Here is an 11,236-nt window from a genome sequence, read left to right as displayed (position 1 = left end):
TAGATTCAGTCTCATCCTTTTCTTCCTGTCCATATGATCCATATACTCTAGGAAACTAGTCCATTCATTCATTCAAAAAATAATCTATTTCCAGTTTTTCTTTAGGGTATTAGAGACACAGTGGTAAGCAGAACTCACCAGGTTGGTGGATTTCAAGGAGCTTATATTCAAGAGCAGCAATCTCCAACAGAACTCTCTGAGATTATAAGTGTTTTCTATTTTCACTGTCTGATATCACCACCAAATATGTGACTCTCAAGTGCATGAAATGTGGCTACTATGACTGAAGATAGAAGTGTTTAAGTTTTTTTAATTTTAATTATTTTAAGTATGCTTAAAACAGTAGATATGAAATAGCACCAGACAATAAGCACCAGAGTCTGGTGCATGAGGAAGACAGAATGGCAGTGTTGCTGAGCATAGTGTGCAGGCGGGAGAGTTCTCAAATGAGAGCTCAAGTTCCAGGGTTTTGTATGCCATGATAAGGGATATGCACTCCTCATTCTACTGACTATTCCCTCGACAATCCTTGATAATTATGAAGAGTCATTTTTGGCTAGTGTTCACTGTATTGGGCAGTATGGTTTTACAGGGAGGAAACAAATATTCAGAATAAAAAAAACAAAGAGGGTAAAGTATCAGATTATGACAAGTACTATTAATAGAATTTAATGCGTCGTAGAAAATAGGTTGAAATGTGAATGCCATTGGGAGGTGGTGGCTATTTTGCAAGGTTGGGTCAGACAAGGCCCCTCTAGAGGGCTCATATATAAATGACAAGAAAAGCAAGTACTGAAAACATCAGAGAAGAGTATTTTTGACAGAGGGCACAGTCAGTGCAAAAGTAGACCTGAGTCTGGTGCATGAGGAAGAGAGAATGGCAGTGTTGCAGAGTAGAGTGTGCAGGCGAGAGAGTTATCAAACTGTGGTAAGGGATATATACTCCTACAGACTGTTTCTCAGCAATCCTTGATAATTCTTGACTCTAAGCTGTTGCAAACAATGTTTTCTCCCCATTCTTTTCTCTCCTTCTAGTCACAAAATATTTATACTTGAAGATTGTTTTCTTCTTGGATGAAACTTCTCATGCAAGATAACACAAAATGTTCTTTCTTATGAAATTTGTACCTCTTATTTGTTGGGACGTGATGCAGCAAATTTTAGTCTGCTGTGACTTTTCATATCTATTGTTATTGTATTTAATTTAGTTTTTTTAATTTTTGCTTTGGTTCTATAAATGTATGAATCATCTCCCTATGCAAATATAAGCACCTTGAGACTGGCACCCATGCTTTGAATTAATTCTCCAAAGTATCTCATAGAGTTTTGTTGTGTAATAGGTGTGGGGCAAGTTTTATTGATTATCTGTAATTTGTTAAAGGTAGAACATATATATGTTTTATATCAATATCATTTTATGCCATATTAACTGAAGCACACATTTATTTTATTTAGTCTTAGAAGTGAGCTAGACTTTGAACTCTTCTGAGGAACTGAGCAACATAATGGGAGGAGCGATCATTCATTTTAAATCTTCAGCACCTAGCACAAAATAGAACATAATATATGTGGAATAATATAATAAAGTCATTATGTCTTGAAAATGCATAATGTAAAACCCATACAAACTTTGGCACACAAATCATCAAATGGAAATGGAGATATGGCTTTATCTGATACGTAGTCATAGCACCACCTAGAACAAGGGCATTAGCATATTGCAGAAACTCTCCAGCGTACCCTATGCCTCTCTATTCATACAAGATGCTGTGCTTTCTCGTCACTAAGAAAGCAGGAAGGATTTGGAATCCTAGGACTTTCCAGTTCACCAAGTCGACATGGTTCCATTGTGGACTAGGCAATGTCATACAAGGCTTAGTACAAAAACTTCTTAAATGTATTTTTTTGAGTACATCATAGTGTCTTTCATCTGTGAAATTTTTTAAATAAAAAAATATATCTTTTAGAGAGACAAGGTTTCACTCTTGCCCAGGCTGGAGTGCAGTGGCACAATCATAGCTCACTGTAACCTTGAACTCCTGGGCACAAGCCGTCCTCCCGCCTCAGCCTCCCAAGTAGCTAAAATTACAGGCACATGCTACCACACCTGGCTGTTTATTTTATTTATTGTAAAGATGAGATCTCACTATGTTGCCCAGATAGGTCTCAAAATTCTGGCCTCAAGTGATCCTCCTGCCTCAGCCACCCAAAGCACTGGGAAAACAGGTGTGAACCACCATGCCCAGCCTGAAATGTTTTAAAGACCTTTCCTATTCTTTTAAATTTATTATATGTCATTTTGAGGCTAGAAGAGGGAAATTCATGACAGGATGAGAAGAAGAAAAGAATATTAGATTTAAAATTTAAAAAAATGTCTAGCTAGCAATATATCCCATAATATGGATGGCAAATATTAACTAGAGGAGTGAGAATGAATTCTGACCACTTGACCATAGTTCTGTTACTCACATTGTATTCCATTTGATAAAAAGGGTATTACGAAGAATCTGAGGTGTAGACAGTGGCAGCTAGTGACTTGGTAACCTCACCCCCCACCTTCCCAGTCCTTATTTTCCCCTCAGTGATTCTGTCCCCAACAGTAGCTCTCGCTTCCCAGCACTACTTCATCAGCCCATTTCCAATCCCTGCCTCCACTCATTTCTCCCCTGTGCTTCTTTGTCTAAAGAAAACAGGTTGCACTGGGAATCATAGGAGCTGCATTCTTCTTTAGAGCTTCCACCACCATTATCAGTGTTGATCTGGCCACCACCCAAGCTCTCCATTTCTCAGTTTCTCAAATCATGAGATGGAGGAAATAGTCTTAGCTTTTCACACACAATGCTGTGATATAGGCTACAAATAAAGCCCAGATGGCATGTTGTAAACTACTCTACTGGTCTGAATTATAGCAATGTCTCCTAAAGTGTGTTCTATCATTGGTGGTTCTGTCAGTGTTCACAAGCGTGATCAAAACTGGAAGATTCCACAGTGAAAGAGAATAAACAATAACAGGATGGACAATGGTGGAAAGGGTCCTCGATGGCAGAGCGCCTTACTGCCTGGATGCTGATATGAGCTGCAAGGCTCCAAGAAGGAGGTATAGGAGGCAGGACTCTCCATATATGCTGAGCAAGCAAAATTTGTCAATTTGCTGAGCATGTCATGTCCCTGGGCTCTTGAGATCATTTAGATCATGTTTCCAAGGAGTGAACTGCTTAGAATAGAGACTATGGACACCTGCAAAGTCCTTTCCATCTCTGTAGTATGATGGAGTTGAAGCCCAGATCATTGCTGAATGAGAGGTTTTCAGGGTCATTTGTGGGCAGGACGCTGGCCCTGCCCTGGTTATAGTGGTGCTTCTCTCTCCTAAAAGAGGAATGTGAGCTCCAGGGGACACATGGTGGTTGGCAAAATAACTTTCACTCTCATCCTGCCCTCCCCAGTGAACCAGTCCACCTCCCCAGCCAGTTCCCCTGATCCAGGTAGAACAGATGAGCTTCCCTGTTTGATTTAATAAATAGTCAAAAATCAACTCTAAATATAGTGGAGTGTAACTGTGTAATGATATGTTTATGTTCAGTGAGGGGAAAAAAAGGAAGTGAAAAGAGCAACAGTTAACAATGTCACCTCCTGTTGTGCCCAAACTGTGAGATGCAGAAATTTGATACCGGATGAATAAAATTAAATCGCTGGTCCTTTTCAGCAAATTTGTTTCTCCAGACCTTAGCTGTTCAGCTTGGAAGTTCGAGATATCAATATCCTGTGTTCCTAAAGAGAGAATAGAAAGCTGGATACCCAAAGACTTGCCCCTGGAGCCCCACTCCACCCTATACCATACCCAATAATATGCCCTTCAAATGGGGTGATGCCATGAGACCTACAGGAACTCAAGTTTGAGCGAAGCGAGTCTCTAAACTTCAGCCCATTGCCTTGGCCAGTCACTTACATGCTGATGATTGCTGATATTTTAGATGCACCATGGGACCCTTGGAGTTGTTATAACTAGGAATCAAAAGGCATGTAGAAGCCTCTCAGTGGGGAAAACTCCCCAAGATGACTTTGGGGTTTTAAATCTGTGTCTCTTTCATCAATCTGTAGGGACAGAAAAAAAAGTCTGTTGTGCTTAAAACATCATACTGTTTTTCCTCCAACAAAATCCATTTTCCTAGAGATGCAGAGGAATGCAAGTCTCTGCTGATGGTCTCAATCTATTCTGTCAGCTTCATCTTCTGCTCCCTCCAGACGTTGCACTCCAGCCTCATCAAGCACAATCTACTTGTTCATCTCTAGCTACTGTGTGCTGTGGTCTCTAATTTTGTCTCCTGTGCTCATTCCTTCTCACTTCCAGTAGGAGAGCCCAGAATTTCACTTTTGTATCTCTTCTCCTTTTTATTAACATCACTACCTTGGTGATCTCCTCAAACACTGCAGCATTAAACCCCATATGCAATGCCTCCCAAGCTTTCAGCAGACCACACCCCACCCACCGACTGCTGAATTCCATTCACATTGTCAACTTCCTACTGAAAGTTTCTCTTGGGCATGTAATAAGCTTCTCAAACTTGATGTGTACAAAGCTGAGCTCCCAATTGTCCATCCCAACTGCTCCTCTCTTCTTTCTTCAACTCAGTAAATGGCAACTCTGTCTTTCTAGTTCTGCAGGCCCCAAACTTGAGCATTGTCCTAGAGTCTTCTCTCCATCACACTCATTCTCATGTTTGAACCCATTATATTCCAACTATGCCTAGAATCCAATAACTGTCATCACCCCACTGATTCTACTCTTATCAAAACCACTCTCATCTCTTACTTGGATATCCCCTGCGTTAGAATGATTACAAAAATGACCACAATCTTAAACTCTCTCTGTACCATCACCTATGCAATGTTTCTTTGCATTTGCTCCAAATAAGAGGAAAATTGTACCCCCCAACACATACAGACCTAAACCATGCCTGTACCTTGTTAAAAATGTAGAAAATTGCCGATTCTGAGCCTAAGCCTCACTCTACTTTTTTTTTTTTTTGGTTTTGGAAATCCTGCCATTGCATGTGAATAAGCCCAGCTTATTCTGCAGGAGGAGAACCCAGTTATCCCAGTGGAGACCATTATAGACCAGCCTATGCCTAATAACCCAGCAAGTATGTGAGAATCACTCTCAAGATTAGCAGAGGTACTCACCAGACCTACAGCTAACAGTAGATCCCTGTGTGAGCACAACCAACCAAGAACTATGCCATTGATTTGTACAGTAATAGTGAATGCTTATTGACTTGTCCAGTAGTAGTGAATGCTGATTATTTTATACAAGTGAGTGTTTGAGTGGTTTGTTATGCAGCAATAACTAGCCGATATACCACTACCTCCTACCCAAAGTGATGTTCCTGCTTCTGCCCTTTCTTGCCTAATGACCAGATGAATTTCATTAAAATGTTATATCATTCTATTTGTAGCTTCAAAACCCTGCAATGCCTGCTCTTCTCATGTGGAATGAAAGTCAAAGTTCTTAAAATGACACATAAGGCTAATCTGATCTGCACCTACCAACCTGCTACCTCTCCAACACTGTCACTTTCCCCCATCTGTGTTTCTGTTATATGCATTCCAACCACATTGGCCTTCCTGCTATTCCTCAGATACTACAGGCATTCTACCTTCTTAAAGCTTTGGCATTCACTATTCCCTCTGCTTAAATCATACTTCCTGTGGAATATGATGACTCACACCCCACCCACTTCTTCAGCTTCCTAGCAAGGCCTCCGCTGGGCACCGTATCTGAAATGAAATTCAAGTACTCCTTCCTACTCTAACATCTTCTGTCTTCCTCCCCTGCTCCATATTCCTCCTTAGTACTTTCATTCTCCTACCAAATATAGATTTTCCTTTTTCTCTTTCCTAGTACACTTCTATAAACTCCAGTTAGGCAGGAATTTTGTCTGTTTCATGCCTTGCTGAATCCTAAAACAATGCCTGCCATATAGCAGGAACTCTACAAATATTTGCTAAGTGAATGAATGAACAAGTGTATGAAGTTAGATCCTTAAGACTCAAATGCTGTCCTATCCCTTCTCTGCCTGACTCTTGATTCTGCACTCTCCCATATGTTATCAACTTGTAGCTGTCTCTTTAAACTTTGTATTAGTCCGTTTTCACGCTGCTGATAAAAATGTACCCAAGACTGGGAAATTTACAAAGGGAAGAGGTATAATGCAGAACTCATAGTTCTACATGGCTGGGGAAGGCAATCATGACGGAAGGCAAGGGGGAGCAAGTCACATCGTAAGTGGTTGGTGGCAGGCAAAGAGAGAGCTTGTGCAGGCAAACTCTCGTTTTGAAAGCCATCAGATGTCATGAGATTTATTCACCATCACAAGAATAGCACAGGAAAGACCCACTCCCATGGTTCAATTATCTCCCACGGGTCTCTCCCACAACACATGGGACTTATGGGAGCTATAAGATGATATTTGGGTGGGGACATAGAGCCAAACCATATCAAACTTACACTAATTTTACTAGAGTCATATTCCCATCTCTGCAGGACTTGGCACTGAGTACGTAATTTTCTTCTAATACATAATACATTGTATTTGAATTATATGCAAGTCTAAGTTCAAATTCTACCTATTTTTCAAAAAAAAAAAAACTTTAAAAAATCTCCCCCTGGTTCTTTCGATCCTATCCTCTAAGTCTTTAAAATATTTGAAGCCTATTTAAAGCAAGGTCTTACCTAATTTTTTTCTACCGGTTGCCTTCAATTGTGCTAGAGTTGTTTCATCAATTAGAAACTAAGTTCTCTGGGTATTTCCTTATCCCCCAAGGTGACTTAAAAGGTCCTGCCTGGTATAAATCTCTTTTATGTCCTGTATCAAAAGATATAGGGATAGGTAAGAGTAGTGAAAGGAAACAATGAATAACAAGAAAGATAACATGGCCTGAAGCACTCATTCCTGTATTTTCATCCAGAATTTTGCTGAACTATAAAAGATATGTTAATCAGACACATAAATATTAAACAGCAAATGTACTGAAGTTCAGAGAGTTCAGTAGATTGAATTATGAGGCAAACCTAGGGATAAACTCTAACAAGGACAAATATGAAAGCCAGCATTTAAGCCCCAGCGATCAATAGTACAGGCATACAGATCAGGGGAAACCAGAGCTGTTAGCTCCGTGAAGGGAAAAAAAGGTCCCTGGCTTTAGGGATTTCAAGATCAGAAGTATCTCCAGTATGAAATAACGATTACAGAAAAAGCAGTAAACAACATTAGGGAGCAACATGGTTCAGAACAAAAGATAAAATAATTCTGTGCCAGTCGGAGCACATCTGGAGCCTTCTGTTTAATGATGGGTGTCACATTTTACGATGCTGAAAAGCTGGAGCTCACTGAGAGGAGGGAAGAAAGCTGAGAGGTGACTTGAGAACTGGTCCACTGGTGAGTTTGTTAGATAATCTGGGACAGTGTTGTCTGGAGAAGAGAGGTGAAAGCAATTTTTTAAATATCTAAAAATCAAGAAGACATAATCTGGGCAGTTATCAGGGAAAGAATCAGAACCCGACAGAAGGCAGAAGAGGCCACTGCCCTGTCTGTTGTGGAAGGAGATGCTGCCAACAGGCTAGACTTGTGAATTGGACCGCCTCCCAAAAGCACAAGCCCCCTTCCAGAGTCAGTGTAAATTCAGAGGGGGCTGGCCCCGTCTGGAAGAGTTGTAGTTGGGATTTCTGGAGTGTAGTAGAGGCTGAGTGAGGTGAACCCTTGGGGGCTCACAGCACTGGAATCCTACAATTCTGGATATTTTTGTGGGACTGTTTAGAACAGGCCAAGTTGATGATTGACCCATGGCTTGTGGAAGTTTGGGCTGGAGTGTAGGTGCAGTGTCCAATCCCAATTAGGTATACCAAAAAGGGACCAGAGGTGAACTATGTGTGAGTCCATTATTCTGATTCTGGTCATAACTGATCAGCATGATTCTCAACTTTTTCACATGTAAAATAGAAATGGGGGAGGGTGGGGATGCCTTACTTCTCTTCATGGAGTTGCTGGAAATCCCAAGTAAGCTCACATGTGTATATGAGCCTTTGTGGAGTAGACATTATGCCCAGAGACTAAGTTTCACATATGTATGTAAGGATTACTGTGTTTCTAATTTTGTTAGAGTTTTAAACAGGTATTTCAGAAAATAAAAGGATAGATTTGAATTTCAACAAAGACCTTTGCAAGACCTCTAGGGACATTTTGGTCTAAATACAGGGATACATCTGGGTGATGGTAAACTCAGAAGGATTTATCACTGGATGAAGGGTTCTGCCCCAAATGATGCTGATTAATAGATCAGTGCCAACCTAGATTAAGTTGTTTGATGACAGAGCTGTGTCCTCAAGCCCTGTTCTGAGTCATAAAAAGATCAAAACAGATGGAAGTAAATCTAACAAAGTTAAGTTTAATATGGGTGGGAAATTTGGTCTTATACTGGATTCTAAGAAAGCAACTTAAGCTCTGAAATGTGAAGACTATATTTAAGAGTTTAATCTGTCATAAATTTAGTCAGTTGAGTGTGAGTCAACATTGCAATGTGGTACCTAAGTAGGAGAATGTCTTCTTAGGCTACATTAATAGAGGCATAGCTTTTTAAAAAATAAAGCTACCAGCAAGGCGAGGTGGCTCACGCCTGTAATCCCAGCACTTTGGGAGGCCGAAGCAGGCCAATCAGGAGGTCAAGAGATTGAGACCATGCTGGCCAGCATGGTGAAACCCCATCTCTACTAAAAATATAAAAAATTAGCTGGGTATGGTGGTGGGAGCCTGTAATCCCAGCTACTTGAGAGGCTGAGGCAAGTGGATCACTTGAATCCGGGAGGCGGAGGTTGCAGTAAGCCGAGATTGTGCCACTGCACTCCAGTCTGGCCACAGAACAAGACTCCATCTAAAAAACTAAAAATAAATAAATAAATAAATAAATAAATAAAGCAACCATAGTTGAGTTCCCCTCTGTACTGGCTAGGCTGCATATTCACTTCTGAGCATCTCAATTTTAAAAGGAGTTTTGACCAATATGACTGATAAGAGCAGACACTGAGAAAAGCAGCACAAGGTAAACCTGAAACCACTTTCATGAACCATGGGGTTGGGTAAGCTATTTACCCCCAAAGAACACACCAAAGACTTAGAAGTTGCAAGAGCACTATAGCTTGGTCTCCAAATCTAGGTTCAACAGTGCCCACCCATGCCCAGCCTCTTTGCTAAGCTCTCCTCTTCAGGTATTCACATCTTCTAAGCAAGCTTTGGGGTTCACTACTCCTGATTTTCCAAGAGCATGTATTTGAACATTAATACACACACGCATACACACACACACACACACATACTCCTCTTCCAAAATTGGCAATGTTTTTTAAAGGTGCATCTTACCTGGATCTGGAACAAATTTTTTTGTTTGTTTGTTTGTTTCTTTTTAATAGAAGGTAACCCATAGAAATGTAGCTCTGTCCCTTATGAGGAGAAACTTCCAAATTTTTATTCACAGCAATTTAAATCTATTCCAGAAGAGGGTCTTTGATCTACATTTGCATATCTAAAGGTCCTTTGGGTGGTTTTCCCAGAACAAAAAACAGGCTGCATCAAAGATAAATATAGGCCTCTCCTGGTAAGAAGCATAAATGTGCTCGCAAATTTTAAAGACCATTTCTATCTGTCTTTTCATCTAGGATTCAAAAATCAAATTGTGAGTTCCATCCTCAGCCAGGGTCACTTTGTCACCTTTAATCAGTGTGGAAGAAAAAGGGGGTGACCACATAGGAAGCAAACTCAGCACTTCTCAAATCAGTGACCCGGCAGTCATGCCTACGTGTGGTACTGGAGCAACTCTGCTTTCTGCCATGGAGACAGTGGTCTCAGTCTGACTATTTGGTGTATGGAAGAGAAGGAGGTGAATAAGTATGTTTAAACATTAATGAACTTGAAGATCACCCTTTTAAACTGTGTTCTGGACTGGGGCCTGAGTTCTGATAAAGAGAGGGGAGGTGCTCATTGAAGTAGAAAGTGGCTGAAACTGAAGATGGTCTAACAGATCTGGAGAGGATGGTCTTGGAGAAATAATGACATCAGTTTTTGGGATATTGAGGTGAAGGGTACAATGTCCCCAGGAAATATGGGGCTGGAGCTCAGGGGACAGGTTCTGCCTCCCATTGGTTGATTCATTGCTCCTGATTCTTCCAAGCATCGTGGTTCAACTCTGGGATGATTGGTCGTGTGGCACAGCTACCTCCTCAGCACAAGCCTCTTCCCAAATTCGTAATGCCCATTGTAGCCCATTTCCCCGATGACATCATCAGTAACAACCACATGATGTGATCTTGTGGGGGGTGGAGGCAAGCCTGGCATCTCCAGACCTCTTCTCTGGAATCTGGAATGCCTCAGGGATAGCTCTGGATATGACACAGGACATAATTCTACGTTTATGGCTATTGAACACAAAGCCTTCTCAAAGGAGTAATTGAGATATTTAGACCTTCCGCTATTCAAATACATCTCAGTTTCCTCTCATTCAGGCCACAGCTTTAAGATAACATTTTATTTTATTTTGTCTAAAACCTCTTTGAGAGCTTTACCTTTTGGCTGGGATCATGCTCTATCCTAAGTCTTTGACCTCCATTAGAGCTGTATCCTCTTCTTCATGCTCTCCACTGTCACACCTCCCCAAGGTGCACTTAGCTCTGCCTAATTCTCATAATTACGTGTGGGGTGGTCATGAGTATTGAGAGAGGAAATAGATACAGACATCAGCTAGGTGCTGTAAAAGGAAAGGGAATAGTCATCATTCATTTGGGGGATGACACCAAGTTCCTGTCAACTTCCTTCAACCCATCATTTCTCTCTTCACAAAAGGCAAAGAACTTTAACATCTATTATCTCATTCTATCCTTGTAAGGATAAATAAGATTGAATATTGACTCCGTGGTATAGATGTGGAAACTAAGGCCCACAGAGGCTACAGTAGCAAAGTAATGCTGCATATTCCGAAAAAGCAGAAACTGAAGTTGCATGTTGTCCCCTGAGTCTTAACTCTCTCGTGCTTTCTACTCCTCTTTACAGCATTAAGGGCAGAGAATAAGAGACACTGATATTGCGACGATTAATGTTTCTATATCATCAACTTTGTGCAGAGCATTATACTGGGTGCTTTACATATGCAGTGTTTAGTGAGTCCTCACCAAAACATGTGCTATTTCTGTCCC

The sequence above is a fragment of the Trachypithecus francoisi genome, unplaced genomic scaffold (assembly GCF_009764315.1).
Source record: "Trachypithecus francoisi isolate TF-2019V2 unplaced genomic scaffold, Tfra_2.0 Lachesis_group17, whole genome shotgun sequence".
Lineage (NCBI taxonomy): Eukaryota > Metazoa > Chordata > Mammalia > Primates > Cercopithecidae > Trachypithecus > Trachypithecus francoisi.
The sequence above is the reverse complement of the archived record's forward strand: the minus strand, read 5'-3'. Positions refer to the sequence as shown.